The sequence below is a fragment of the Acomys minous genome (genome assembly GCF_964271855.1).
Source record: "Acomys minous genome assembly, chromosome: 5".
Classification (NCBI taxonomy): Eukaryota; Metazoa; Chordata; class Mammalia; order Rodentia; family Muridae; genus Acomys; species Acomys minous.
In genome coordinates this window covers 54,703,048-54,719,464 of record NC_140494.1, presented here as the reverse complement: position 1 = coordinate 54,719,464, position 16,417 = coordinate 54,703,048, and positions in this window count along the sequence as shown.

The following is a 16,417-nucleotide window of genomic DNA, read 5'->3' as shown; positions in this document are numbered from 1 at the left end:
ATTTAAAATAAAGAAATATAGTATTATTTCTAGACAGGAATTTAAAATAAGTACAGAATATTTATTTTTTAACTGTTATGTTATCTGAGTAAGAGGTAAATTATGCTTAGTCCTCCAGTGACTCACTCTCAAGTTTCACAGTGGATCTTGAATGCAAGGTTAGTATTTTTCAGTATTTATAGCTTGGCTATCAGCTTTCTTGGGGGAAACATCTCTCTACAAAAACCAGTGACTATATTATAATCAAAACATCATTAAGCAAGACATTTTACTTTTATATTTATAGGTAGTAGAGAAATAAATAGAACATATGGGGTTTTATTAGAAAAATGATTTAGAAAATAAAGTCTTATGCGGTTTTGATGTTTCTTCTTGTAGTGCTTTGATAGTGAATGTCTTTCCCCCACCAAATATGCTCAAATATGTGAATGCTTGGTTCCTAAACTGGTGAAACAGTTTGGGCAAGATTGTTGGAGGCTTTGTGGTTTCAAATTTCATACCGTTCCCAGTGCTTCATCTCTGCTTCATGACTGTTGATCAGATGTGAATTTTCAGCTCCAGCTCCACTGACTGCCTCCCTCTCTGCCACCTCCCATGCTCACAGCCATTATAGGATGAACACACCCTCTAAAACTGTGAGCTGCACATCAATTCTTTTTTCCTTAACTTGCCTTGGTCATGGTCCATGTGTCTTAGCACAACAATGGAGACATAACTAAGGCAGCCTCAGAGACATCAATATTATTTCCCCCATTAAAAAGTCAAACATAAAACAGTATAAGAAAAAATAAATGTAGGATTTTACGTAAGTATAATAACTTTTCTGCTTTTATTTTCTGGAAGCTAATCACATACCTTCTTTTTTAGCAAGTAAAATATGAATCAATTAATCTAATCATTTTTTTCTCATGTTAACTTTGCTCATAGATGAACAAAATAGAACTATTGATGACACAAGTGAGATAATTTCTCTCTCTCTGTGTATGTGTGTGTGTGTGTGTGTGTGTGTGTGTGTGTGTGTGTGTGTGTCTGTGCGTGTGTGTGGTGTGTCTTTGTTTATCTTTGTGTGGGTGACTTTGTGTTTGTGTGTGTGTGTGTGTGTGTGTGTGTGTTTGTCTGAATGTGTCTGTCTCTGTGTGTGTGCACCCACTTCCCTTTTCTCCTTCCTCTCTTCTCCGCTTACATCAGCAGGAACAATCACTGTGTAAACCCACACATGATTCTAGCATCTGGGTTAGAACTTGCTGAAAATTTTACTTGGGTGTGTGTACTCTGATTTTGTAAAATTTAAATAAGTGATGTAGTAGTGCTTCAAACTCTTTGATGACAAAAGGCTGGTAAGAAACTCTTGTGGACAAATGATAAGAAATAGCATACAGATATTCTCCCTTATGTCCTGTAGTAGATAATTTAGATACAACTATGTATGTCATTTTGGAAGGTGTCCCTACAGTATAGCAAAACTCTCCAAGGCTCTATTTTGTCCAAGAAAATATTGTTCTCCAACTTCCTCTTTGACATTGACATATTCTTCAAAATTTTCTCTGTAAAATATTCTCTCTGTAGAAACTGGTTTCATATAAACCATCCTGCTGCTTTACATTTAAGGAAAATGGATCTGAGAGATCAGTATAGCAATACTTAGTTTATCGTGTCATGGTTCACTGGAGGACAGTTTTCTACTCAATTATGCTAATCATAATATTCCCTAGGGATGTGACAGATGGACAAATACCTTCATGAAATTCAATGTTATTTAACAAAACTATGTATGGGTATATATTTTACATTTAAAACCACATAAATGTATGGTTATGATTTAATTCCACTTTAAGCAATCGTGGACTAACTTTCATTCTAAATAAATGAAGGAAAATACCAGGTAAGTCATTCTTCATAGGTACAATTGATATCAAAGGTCATAAAATAAGAATGACCTTTATTCAACTTTATTTCTCAATATATCAGTTAATCTGAGCATCAGTTTTGTTCTCTGATAGAGGAGAATAATATTTTGACAGTTTTAAAGGTTTAGAGAATTAAAGCAGAAAACAAAGCCAATTATGCATTTGAACAAATACTGCCAACATTTCCAAAACTTTTTTTATTTATTAAGTTTATAACTGTTGCCATTATATTTTGTTTTACACAACAATTATGATGAAGGGCAAGTAGTTTTAGAGAGTGTGAAGAAAGGTAGAAAGGGTACTTTAATTTTCACAAACTAGACAAAAGGAGAAATTCGTGAATTCTTGAAGCTTATGGAACACCTTTATGAAACTGGCCAGCTACAGAAGTTTGTTTGTACTCATGAACTGCAAGGCTGGGAGATCTGGGTTGTGGAGCATGAATATAATGTACCCAAAGCAGGCTGTACCTGACTGTATCTGCTGGATTTAGTTCTCCCCAACATACATTTCAAGACTTTGGTTCCAAACATGATTGTTGCTTGTCTGCCAAATCAGCTACCACATCCGAGGAAGGCAATAGACATGCCGTGCAAAGTATCCCACCAAATAATAAACAATAACAATACAGGACTCTTCTGAGGCCATATAATTAGTTGGAATGAGTCCACTTTAAGTCCTTTAACAAGGATCCATTAGAAGGCAAGTCTACTGCCAGCAGCAATGGTAATAAAAGCTCCAATAGCACATATTGAAATGCTACCATTTATTTTGAACCCTGAATTCAGATGTCTTCTTTCACAATGATGACAGAGACAGCTTTCCACTGCTAATTTTGTGGGCTTATAAATAAAAATCTTATTTCTTACCCTTGTACTTAGGTTTGTTTAATGCTTTTATTCTGTATATATTTTCAACTAAATGGTATCCATTCAGTAAAACTGTAAAGCAAACACATGGGAATTCTGTCCTTACCCAGTTTATGCTTTAAATGACTGGTTTCTTCCATTAATTTCTGATAATGCACCAACATTATAGAAAGTTTGGAGGTGTCTGTTTACGCAGTAAACTGTCTCTGTCATTTTTCAATTTTGGAAGCTGCTAACCTGCGCTTCCAGTTCACTCAGGTAATTAAGTTTATTCCATCTTAAGTCTCTGATTGGGTTGAAGACCAGAGAGTTTAGTCTTACAATTAAGCTTAGTTGTTTAGGGGTTAAAATGTTTTTAGGTCTAGATAGATGTTTTAAGTTAATAGAGATTAAATATGTTAAATATTTACATTCAGAATTTTAGACTCAACACAATAGGAAAAGATGTTTACTTCAAGTTTGCCAAACACGAAGAGCCAGATCACTCTCAATGTAACAATTATATAATTCCTGATTGTTTCATGGTTCTTTCTGCTGTGTGTAGTTTATTTAATTTATGTATAATAATATAAATGTATATGTTAAAAAAAGAACATATAACCAACAACAACGATGATGATGATAATAATAATAATAGTAATAGTAATAGTAATAGTAATAAAGGAATCAGATAGCTGCTAAGGCTGCAAGAGGCAAGAAACAGGGGTTCTCTACTAGGGCATCCAGAAATAATGCATTCTTGCACACACCTTGATTTCAGGCCAATGATACCTTTGACTTCCAGAATTGTTACAGAGCTAGTTTGCTGTGGCTTAAGCCACTATACTACTCTAGTATTTTGTTTTTATTTTGTTTTTAAAGAAAAATACATTTGCCAAGGAAATGTTCTGTGGCCGTCTGCAGCTAAATATAAATACCCCTTGTCTCTTTTTCTAATGATATAATGTAGTTTATTTTAAATCAAATCTTCTATAGTCTGGAAGTATTGTCATTTTTTTGACCTCCCATTAGCTCCTCAATGTGTTGTCGTAACACTACCACTCTCTACATTATTTAGCAAAATGATGTTTTCCACAGGTCATAAAGTGCCTCCAGTTTTCAAAATATAATAAATACTTTCCAGTTCAACTATCACTTGACCTTCCTGCATTCTTTAATTGGCGACTCATTAATTCTTTTCTTCTGAATGGTCTTGTTTTCCTTCTGTGACATTATTCTCCACTGTATCATTATATATTCTTTGGTTAATATTAAATTCAATTTTTTTATTTTGTGTATTCTATCAGATAAATGTTCCACATTAAGTACTTCTTTTCTTATTCAATTTCCTCAGCTTACATCAGGATCATTTTCTTGTTTCCATAAGCTATCTTTACCCACGACACCAGTCCACTCATGTCTTCATTATTTTCACTCTCTGCGTTGAGGTTATTTTTTATTCTTTTTACATATTTGCCAATTCTGCATTATGAAAGCACCTGGGAAAGATCATGGTTTCCTTAACATCATGGTCTTAAGTATGGAGATTTGAGTATACTCCCAAGAGCTGGAGATGCAAATAAGATGTGAATTTAAAAAAATTAATAAGTAGCATTACCTCATTTGTAGCATTTATTTATTCATTTTATTATTTGGGTCTTAAAGTATAATTTCAAGTATTTCTCAAATAAATCTCATGGCATTACTCAAAATAAACCAAAATTACTGGTATAAAGTGAGGTCAAATCTTTTTTTCAGTCACCATATTTTAATATTCTCTCTTCTGCCACAGAATTCTATACAAACTCCATAACCAGTAAAACATGTATTCTCTTTATATCATTGAGAGTCTTGAATAAAGTTATTTCATAATTCCAGAATCCACAACTGGAGTAGTTAGTCTCACTCAACATGTTTAGCAACCACAAGGTCCCCATTTATATCCGGATTCCTAAGGAGATATTTCATAGTAAGAATGCTATGTGGAAATCCTTATAGCAGTCTCTTACTAAAACAGGACAAATAAATAGCATCTGACTCCAGGATAGATTACCAAGTTCAGTCTAGTAAGAACCAGAAATGCGTAATTAAAAATTATCTCTCAATATCCTCAATTAGCTTGCTTTTCTGGCTCATGCAGAAAAGAATATGAGTGAATTGTTTACAGAGATGACTGTAACTGTGGTTGCATAGGTGAATCTCTTGTTTAAGCAAATTAACACATCCCCAGGTACTGGCCTACATATGTTTATCTGGTTCATAGTTTCGTTGTTATTGGTGGTCTTTCGTGGTTTGCTTTTCTAGTTCCCTTCCTTTACTAATACCTCAAGTCCTTTTCTTCAGATGTCAAGGACAGTGGTGTGGTTTTATGCTCCATTCTTTTGAGTGATTGTCAATTCAATAATCCCAAGTACAATTCAGTCTGCATGGACTCTGATCACACTGCTTTCCTATGGAACAAACTGGCTAAAATCTTTGATAAGAGGATGCTGCTGTGGCTCAGTGAACAGAGTGGAAACAATTTCTAGATATTTATAGATATTTATTTGTTGTGTAATAAGGCCTGAATCCCTCAAAAATGAAAAGAACTGCAATGTCCATGAACTTTCTGAAGTCTACGGGTGTGAACATATCGACTGCTCATGTTCTGGCTAGGCATTCCCTATGACCAAGGGACAATAAAGAGAAAACATGTGTCTGGTATAAAAGTGATAAAAAATTATAGCTTTACAGAATCTTTGTGGAATCATCCTTGATGGAAATCCTGCTAGTAAACTGTACCAATTTATAAAATTGTATACGGTTCTTATTTCATGTAAATCTCTCAGCTATAATCATGCAAATAAGATGGTATCACGTAAACATTCTGGGAATTAACTAGATATGCAAATGAATAGATCAAGTACTTAAAATTATGCGTGTTACTTTGCAAACACGTAGTATATGTTTGCACTATTACTTACTGTGCATATGGTTCTTTTAATTCATCCTAAGTATGAAACATATTTGTAGAGTCAAAAGTAACAAATCACGAAGAGACTTGATACCCTATGAACATATACAGGGGGAGGCAATCCCCCTCATTAACTGTCATAGGGGAGGGAAATAAGGGGAAAATGGGAGGGAGGGAAGAATGGGAGGATACAAGGGATGGGATAACCATTGAGATGTAACAAGAACAAATTAATAAAATAATATATATCTTGGGGGAAAAAAAGTAACAAATCATAAGTAATGCCCCTTGCTTCAGAATGGGCATACTATCTGTAGCAAAGCCAATTCCATTATAATTATATGGAGACTGGGTGAGTATTTGTGGGTTCCCTAAACAAGATTTGTGAATATTTGCCATTCCTGATGAAATTAAATCGAGTTTATGAACATAAGCTTTGCTTTAAGAGGAAAGGATTGAGAATGGTTAGCCCAGAGTGGTCTGCTGATTTTTCACACTGGAAAAGAATGGACGTGATGTTAGCAGGGCGATATGATGTATAATTTGTAAATAAACAATGTAAATATTTTATAAGCTCACTTAAATATATTTAATATGCACAGCCAAACTTCACGCCTAAAGTGTTTTTAAGAATACGGGATGGAGTGATTTTGTACCTTTTTTTCTGTTTTAGGTTCACGAAACATATTATCCACAGCCTCACAAAGTGTCAAAAAGAAGACAAAAACAAATGCAAAAAAAGAAGTGCTGTGCAGTTTGAATTAAACCAACAAAGGATGACTAAAAACTGTCATCCTTTTAAAACCCCATTATGAAACAAGAATTCACAACAGGAGCTGGAACTGTCAGCTGCAAAGAATGAATTTCTTTGCTCATGTCAATGTAACAAAAGACCTAACGTATTGTTTTGAGTACATTCAATCCTTTCATATTTAAAAATATCTCAATGGCTGAAAAATTACTATTATCCTAATTTAAAAGCATATTAAACATACACCTTTTGTACTCTCACTTTATTGATAACCCTCAGGCGTTTCACATATCTTTGGATTTTTGACAGGCATTGTTAATAGTAGAAATAATCCATTGGTTTTTAAGAAGCTTCAAAAACACTTCTCTTTTTTTGAATAAAAGATGCGTTGCTGAAACATGCTTTCTTTCTGTCATGGCTTTAGATTTTCCAGTGTATATAACAAACTATTAAGATGGCTTTCACTTTTTTATAAACATGAGAGGGCACATTTGCATAAAAAACATGCTGTGTGAAACACCAAAGGGGAAAGCTGCGACCATTTTTGTGGAGTTGTTCTCCATCCTTCCACTTTACTTAATTAATTTAAATTGTGTTTCATTGCCCATAATTCTGTTAATGGAAATAAACTTACTTTGAGGATATTTCTGGGTTTAATTTTGTTACTTGGCCAGAGATATCCTGAATGATACCACAAAGGCATACGAAGGTTGTTCCTATAATCCATCTTCAAGCTTCTGTTGCTGTTACAGTGTGCAGTTCTTGGCCACCCATAGACATCGGCCTGATCATCGAGGTACCTTACCACCTACACATGTAAGGATGGTTTTCATGAAACTGACCAGTAGGTTTAGGGGTGCTGGATATAACATGTAGAGAATAATTTAGTATGTTTATAGATAATACTAAAGTCCATCCAGTAAGGATTTTTCATGATAGGAATCATTACGATTTTGATTTCAGAAACACCTTAGTAGAAACAATATAATGAAAGTTAATTATTGTTATTTAAGAAACGCTTGCCTTAGAAGGAAGTTTATTATGGCTGGAGAAGACTGCCTTTGTTAGTTACAATGCATTGCTTACGTACACTGTGCAGACTCGTATCATGACAGATAAAGAACCTTTCCTCAGGGTAGAGTCCAAAGATGGTCAAAGAGACTTCATAGATATAGAATTTTGATTTCTTAGATTACATGCTTCTTAATTTTAGGAATGGCAATGATTAAATATATCTCAAAATAACTTCCACAATGACTTTCCTATTAAAAAATGATATATTGCACTTGAACATAAAATTCTCCTTAGTTTTTACATTTTGCTTTGTACTGCTAATTTTGCCAAGTACTTTTTGAGTGCTAGTTCTTGTTTATTAGATCCAGAGAAAGCTTTTTGTGTTTCTGACATTCAAAATTGCTGAGAGAGATGGAGGAGGGGTGAGAGGAAAGGGAGGGAAAAGGAGAATGAGGTAGGGGGAAGGGAGGGAGAGAGGAAGGCTGAGATAACTTTGTATTCTATACTGAACACAGTCAGCAGTCCTACTTTATATGTGCTGTCATACATATTACTTGGTGAGGTATTGGATCATGTTTTTTGAAATGCCTTTTTTTTTTGCTGAAAATGTATGTATGAGTTAACCTAAAAATAACTATACAGTTACTTTCTCTTCAAATCTTCTGTTAACTTTAAAAATCACCCATCTGACCATTCAATTTATGCATTTCAACTTTCATAGTTCAAGTCAATCAAACAATAATAGACTCTACCCAGGAGCATTATGAAACTGAGAAATTATATTTTTAATGGCAGTATTTTTATTTTCTAATATAAAATTATGATCATGGATGTTTACAAATAAGATTAATTTATCCATAAAGCACTTTGCAAATGTGTTCTCCATGCTAATAAAAAAGCTACAGGAAGGTATATCAGGAATATGAAAATATATTCCACTCTTAAGATGTTTAGTCAGTGATAACTCAAAATAGTAACAATCACCATAAACAGTATATGTCCCACAAATAGAAGAGTTAAACTGTAGTATGATGCTAACTGTAATTATGTGGAATAGCAAATAATTTTATAACTGATTGCCTTTTTCGATATAAACATTAACTGAAATAAGTAAAATAGATGGTATTTTGATAATTTTATATAGATGGGAAGAAGGCTCCCAAGTTTAAATGTGCCTTCCTGTCTAATTATCTGAGTTCATTGTACAATACACACAATGGTAGAAAAGGAAAAGAAAATTCTGTGAGTTGCCTTTTGACCTACAGACAAACATATGCACATAAACACAATATAAAAAGAGCACCATTTCTATAAGCATGTAACTATTGAAAGAGGTAACACAAGCTTGGTACTGTTTCAGAAATGTATCTCCTTAGCGTCCTGTCAAATTTAACTAAAAACCAGGTTTCTGGATTATTGCCTATCCTGAATAGCTTAATGCAATCAGTTGTTAAACACAATATGCAGAACAACTCCTAGTTTTTTGTAACAACTAGCTGCTTTCTGGCTGACATGTTTTTAAAATTAAGTGCAGTTAGAACTGGCTTTCTCAGTTACTAACCCTGAATTCCAGTATGCAGTCATGTTACCTGCACAGTGTTCTCAGTGTTTCATTCACTTTTCTTGGGATTTTGACACAATTTTTAGTTCCTTCTCTCCTGAACATATTCCCTCATTCTTTTCATTTCATGTGTCTAGTTTAATTGCTTTATGAAGAATTATACAAAATCTTTCTACTTTTAGGTTGGCTCACTTACTTTCTGGGGTCATTCACTTTCAGCATAGTCATCTGTACCATTGCCCTATCACATTTGCCCACATGTATTTTCAATGATTTTTGCTATAATCCAGTATTTACACTGTGATGGACTATATTGTACTTTATTACTTTGTTTCTACTAAGCTTGCAAAAATATATGTTTAATTGAAATATAATTAACTCACCTTTCTCCCCATTCTATATTATGGCACTGCCTCTCAAGTCGATACTGATATTTCTTTGTTTTTCTTGTACACATATACACACATGCACATACACAATCACACATGGAAAAATACATAAATAGAATTATTTGTGTGTGTAGTTTCAGGGTTGAGTATTAGACAACCGTTAAAGCGTAGCGTTTCCTCCATGGAAGACAGTAGTTCTCTCAGCAATTTTTATTGGGTTTTGTCTCATCCAGTTATTCCAATGTATCAAAACCTCATTGAGGCAGCTAAAAGCCAACAAGCCTTTCAACCACACCTCTTGAATGCTGAATCTTGTTAAACATTAAAAGTTAGGTAAGGGATGGATTAGTTTTTAGCCATACTGGTTGTTCTTGCAGAGGCTTTGGTTTGGATCCCAGCACTATCATAGTAGTCCACAATTATCTTTATGTCTATGCATGAGGGAGCCAGGGGCCTGCTATGACATCTATGTCACTAGGTTTACACATGGTGAACAAACACAAATGCAGCAAGATTCTCAAATGCATAAAGTAAACAGATCTAAAATCCCGTATTTTTCAGAGGTCCTATCCTATTCCACATCTGTTTTCCGCAAATGCTATAGACTTAGTTTATATGATTCCAGGATTTAGTTTTCCTAAACGCCCAGTGAATTAATATGTGTTTTGTTTTATGGAAGTGTTTATAACATTGAACACATTTGAATTATTGTCTTATTTTTTAATACAAATGGATCTTTCTTTATGTAAAGAAAATTTCAAACTCCCTAGCTATAAGGTAACTTGGTAATGTTGAAAACAATAAAATCATAAATACTGCTCATTTATTATTATAATCTGATTACTACAGTGAGTATGGACAACAGTATGACATTCATTCAAAAATATAAACAGGCATGCATATGATTCAGCATTAGCATACTTGAGGATTTGTAAGAAATGAAATGAGAACAGTGAAGAGAATTCTGCATCTCCTTGCATTGTTAATCACAATAATTAAGATAGAAAGCTCATATACTTCAGCTGATAGGTGAATAAAGAATATATTCCCTGCATAGAAATGAATTATTCAGTTATAATGAATAACAAAATTATTCTACTGTGGTAAAATGTATAGACTTGGTAAAATTGTGTTGGGTAAAACAAAACAGAAAGGAGAACAGTAATTTACATTTCACATATAAAAGGTGAAAATACCTACTTCAAAGAAGATGAAGAGCATCAAAGAACCTCCCTATGGAGATAGCTTCAAATGTGGCAAACCAGCCACTGGGCAAAAATGTCCTCATATCTGCTCAAGACAGAATTATGCCTAAAAGTAGGCAAGATTGAATGCAGGCAGAATCAATGGCCAAACTCTGACAAGATAAGGTAAGCAAGTCCTCTTTAGTACATCTTCCAGGTGGAATGGGCCAGAAGGCTGAAGATGATGCTACAATATTATAGATAGTTTTATGCAATTGTTCAGGCAGCAAACTGTCTATGTCATCTTCTCATTTTGGCAGCTGCTAATGTGCTCTCCCTGAATACCCAGGTAATTAATTTTATTCCTTCTCAATTTTCTGATGGAGTTGAAGACCAGATAGATCAGTTTTACAATTAAGCTAAGATTTTTAGGGATTAAGATAACAACAACACAGGAAACCAGTGATTCTAACACAGCAAGCACTGGAGATATGAACACCCAAGAAATGCAAAAAGAAGGCTTTAAATTTGAGGTGATGAAAATGATAGAAGCTTTGAAAGAGGAAAATAAATCACTCAAAGAAACACAGCAAAATACACTCAATCAGATAAAGGAAATGAATAAATCCTATAAAAAACTACAGCCAAAGAGATCAAAGAGATTAAGAAATTGAATAAATCCTATAAAGAATTAAACGATAATATATCCAAACAGAGAAAGAATAGAATAAATCATTTAAAGAACTACAGGAAAATACATCCAAAGAGGTGAAGGAACTGAATAAATCCTATAAAGAATTACAGGAAAATTCAATCAAACAGGAGAGAGAAATGAATAAGACTATTCAAGACCTAAAGAGATAATTTAAGAAGCCAAGAAATCAGAAGCTGAGGCAATCTGAGAGTTGGAAAACTTAGGGAAGAGAACAGGAACTACAGACACAAGCCACACCAACTTAATAAAATATATGGAAGAAAGAATCTCAAGTGTGGAAGTTACAATCGAATTTATCAATACATCAGTCAAGAAAAATATTAAAACTAAAAGGTTCCTGCCACAAAACAATCAAGATATTTGGGACATTATAAAAAGGCCAAATCTAAGAATAATAGGAATATAAGAAGGAAAAGATTCCAAGCTTCATAGCCCAGAAAATATTTTCAACAAAATCATAGAAGAAAACTTCCCCAACCTAAAGAAAAAAAAAATGCCCATTAGCATACAAGAAGCCTACAGAATTTCAAATAGATTAGACCAGAAAAGAAAATCCTCCTGTCACATAATAATCAAATTATTAAATGTACAGAAAAAACTAAGAATATTAACAGCTGCAAGAGTAAAAGGTCAAGTCAAATATAAAGGTAAAGCCATCCTAATTACACCTGACTTCTCAACAGAGACTATGAAAGCTAGAACGGCCTGGATGGAAGCCATGCAAACATTAAGAGAACACAGATGCCAACCTAGACTAGTATATCGAACAAAACTTCAATCACCATAGATGTGAAAACAAGATATTCCATTACAAAACCAAGTTTAATCAGTACCTAACCACAAACCCAGCCCTACAGAAGGTACTAAAAGGAAAACTCCAACACAAGAAGGCTAGCTACACCCAGGAAAACACAGGAAATAAGTAACTCCACATCTATAAATCAAAGACACAGAAACACATATGTTCTACTGCCACCAACATCAAAACAAAAGGAACTAACAAACACTGGTCATTAATACCTCCTAACATCAATGGCCTCAACTCTCCAGTAAAAAGACACAGGCTGACGGAATGGATGCGAAAACAGGTTCCATCATTCTCCTGCATATAGAAAACACACCTCAGCAATAAAGATAAACATTATGTCAGAGTAAGGGGTTGGAAAACTCTATTCCAAGCAAATGGACCTAAGAAACAAATTGGAGTAGCTATTTTAGTATCTGTCAAAAATAGACTTTAAACCAAAATTAATCAAAAGAGAAGGGGAAGATCACTACATCCTCACCAAAGGAAAATATGCCAAGATAATGTCTCAGTTCTGAATACCTATACCCCAAATGAAGGAGCACCCTAGCTTGTAAAAGAAATGTTAGTAAAACTTAAGACACACATCAAACTCCACACATTCATAATGGGAGACTTCAACACCCCACTATCACCAGTAGACAGATCATCAAGACAGAAACTAAATGGAGAAATAAGGAAACTAATAGACAGCATGAAACAAATGGACCTAACTGAAATCTACAAAACATTTCACCCAAACAGAAATGATTATACCTTCTTTTCAGCACCTCATGGAACCTTCTCCAAAATTAGTTACAAACTTGAACACAAAGAAATCTCAACAGATATAAGAAATTTGAAATAATCCCTTGGATCTTATCAGATCCCCATGGATTAAAGATGGAACTCAACAACAAAAGAAATGACTGAAAGCCTACAAACTCATGGAAACTGAACAACTTCCTACTCAATGAAATCTGGGTAAGGGATGAAATAAAAAAGGAAATTAAAAACTTACTAGAATTCAATGAAACAGAAGGTATGACATTCCTAAACCTATGGGACACAATGAAAGCAGTGCTAAGAGGAAAGTTCATAGCACCGAGTGCCTTTATAAAGAAACTGCAGAGATCTCATACTAGCAACTTAACAGCATACCTGAAAGTTCTAGAACAAAAGGAAGCAGATACACACAAGAGGAGCAGAGGGCTGGAAATCATCAAACTCATGGCTGAAATCAATAACTTGGGAACAATGAATACAATTCAAAGAATGAAGGAAATCGAAAGCTGGTTCTTTGAGAATATCAACAAGATTGACAAACCTTTATCCAAACTAACTAAAAGACAGAGGGTGCGTACTCTATTCAACAAAATCACAAATGAAAAGGGAGAGATAATGACAGACATGGAGGAAATCCAAGGAATCATCAGGTCTTTCTTCAAAAGACTATATGCCACAAACTTTGAAAACCTAAAAGAAATGGACAATTTTCTTGAGAACTACCAACTACCAAAATTGAATGAAGATCAGGAAAAAACATTGAATAGTCCTATAACACTGAGGAAATAGAGGTGGTCATCAAAAGTATCATAACATAAAAAAAAAATGTCTAGGACCAGATGCATTCAGGGAAGAATTGTACCAATTCAGAGAAGAGCTAACATCAATTCTCTTCAAACTATTCCACAAAATAGAAACAGAATGAACATTACCAAACTTATTCTATGAGGCCACAGTCACCTTGATACCTAAACGACAGAAAGACTCAACAAATAAAGAGAATTTCAAACCAATTTTTTCCTATGAACATTGATGCAAAAATACTCAATAAAACACTTGCAAACTGAATGCAAGAACACATCAAAATTATCTTTCACCATGACCAAGTATGCTTCATTCCTGGCATGCATGGTTCGCTCAATATATGGAAATCTGTCAATGTCATTCATCATATCAACAAACTCAAAGAAAAAAATCACATGATCATCTCCTTAGATGCAGAAAAAGCATTTGACATAATCCAACATCCATTCATCTTAAAAGTCCTGGAAAGAGCAGGGATACAAGGCACATACCTCAACATAATAAAGGCAATATACAGCAAGGCTATAGCTCACAGCAATCTAAATTGAGAGAAACTTAAATCAATTCCACTGAAACCTGGGACAAGACAAGGTTGTCCACTCTCTCCTTATCTCTTTAATATAGTACTTGAAGTCCTAGCTAGAGCAATAAGACAATTAAAGGAGATCAAGGGGATTAAAAATTGGAAAAAAATAAGTTAAATTATCACTATCTGCACATGATACAATAGTTTACTTAAGTGACCCTCAAAATTCTATCAAGTAACTCCTACAGCTGATAAACACCTTCAACAAAGTGGCTGGATACAAAATCAACTAAAAAAATCAGTAGCCCTCTTGTATGCAAAAACAAAGCAGCTGAGAAAGAAGTTAAGGAAACAACACCCTTCACAATAGCCACAAAAAATTTAAAGTATCATGATGTAGCTATAAGCAAGGAAGTGAAAGATGGAAGATCTCACATGTTCATTGATTGGAAGAATCAACATAGTAATAATGGCCATCTTACTAAAAGCAACCTGCAGACTCAGTGGAATTCCCATCAAAGTACCCACACAATACTTTACCAACATTTAAAGATCAATTCTCAACTTCATATGGAAAAACAGAAAACCCAGAATAGATAAAATAATCTGATACAATAAAAGATCTTCTGGAGGAAGCTCCATTCCAGATCTTGAGCTATACTATAGAGCAGCAGTAGGAGAAACAGCATGGTACTTGCATAGAAATAGGCTGGTTCATTAATGGAATCAAATCAAAGACCCAGAAATAAACCCAGATACCTATGGACACTTGATTTTTGGCAAAGATGCCAAATCCATACAATAACTGGATGGCTACATGTAGATAAATGAAAATAAACCAATATCTATCACCCTGCACAAAACTGAAGTCAAAATGATTTTAAAAACCTCAACATAAAACCAGACACACTGAATCTGTTAGGAGAAAAAGTTGGGATTTGCCTTGATCTCGTCAGCACAGGAGATAATTTCCTGAACAGAACACTAGCTCAGACCTTAAGATCAACCCTCAAAAAAAAAGGGACCTTATGAAACTGAAAAGCATCTGTAAGGTGAAGGACAATGTCAACAGAACAAAACGACAGCGTACAGACTGCAAAGATATCTTCACAAATGTGACATTGGACAAAGGGCTAATATCCATAATATGTAAAGAACTGAAGAAATTAAAAACCACTAAACCAAATAATTCAATTAAAAACTGTGGTACAGGACTAAACAGAGAATTCTGTATAGAGGAATATCAAATGGCTGAGAAACACTAAGAAAAATGTTCAACTTCCCTAGTTACCAGGGAAATGCAACTCAAAACAACTCTGAGATTCCATCTTACACCTATCCGAATGGCTAGGATCAAAAACTCAGGTGGCAGCACATGTTGGTGAGGATATAGAGTAAGGAGAACACTCCTCCATTGCTGGTGAGAGTGCAAGCTTGTACAACTACTTTGGAAATCAAATTGATCCTTTCTCAGGAAACTGGGAATAACTCTACCTCAGAACCCAGCCATATCACTCTTGGGAATATACCCAAACAATGCTCCCCCATACAACAAGGACATTTGCTCAACAATGTTCATAGTCAGAATCTGGAAATAACCAAGATGTCCCTCAACTGAAGAATAGATAAAGAAACTGTGGTACATCTACACAATGGAACATTATTCAGCTAATAAAAACAAAGAAATCTTGAAATTTGCAGGCAAATGGATGGAACTGGAAAAGATCATCTTTAGTGAAGTAACCCAGACCCAGAAAGACATGCATGGTATATACTTACTTGTAATTGGAAATGAGGCACATAATACAGGATAACTATTCTACAAAACAGAGTGAGAACCATCAACCAAAGACCAAGTATGATGTGGAACTGGACCCACTGCTTCAATGTAGTAGGACAGTCTCCTTGTGGATCCCACATCTGGAAAGTAGGGACTACTTCAGGCATGAACTCTGGCCATCAAACTTTTAGATCACTTTTCCCCTGGCAAGACAGCCATGCCAGGTACAGAGGAAGAGGTTGCAGCTAATACAGATGAGAGCTGATAGTCTGAGGTCAGATATTCATGGAAGAGGGCTCCCCTGTCTGGGTAATAAGCAAGGGATGGAGAGGGAATGAGGGAGGGATGGGGGATCTGGATGTGAAGTATTTAAACTGGAGAACAAGCAGGTAACTTACGTTGCTAATCCCACCAT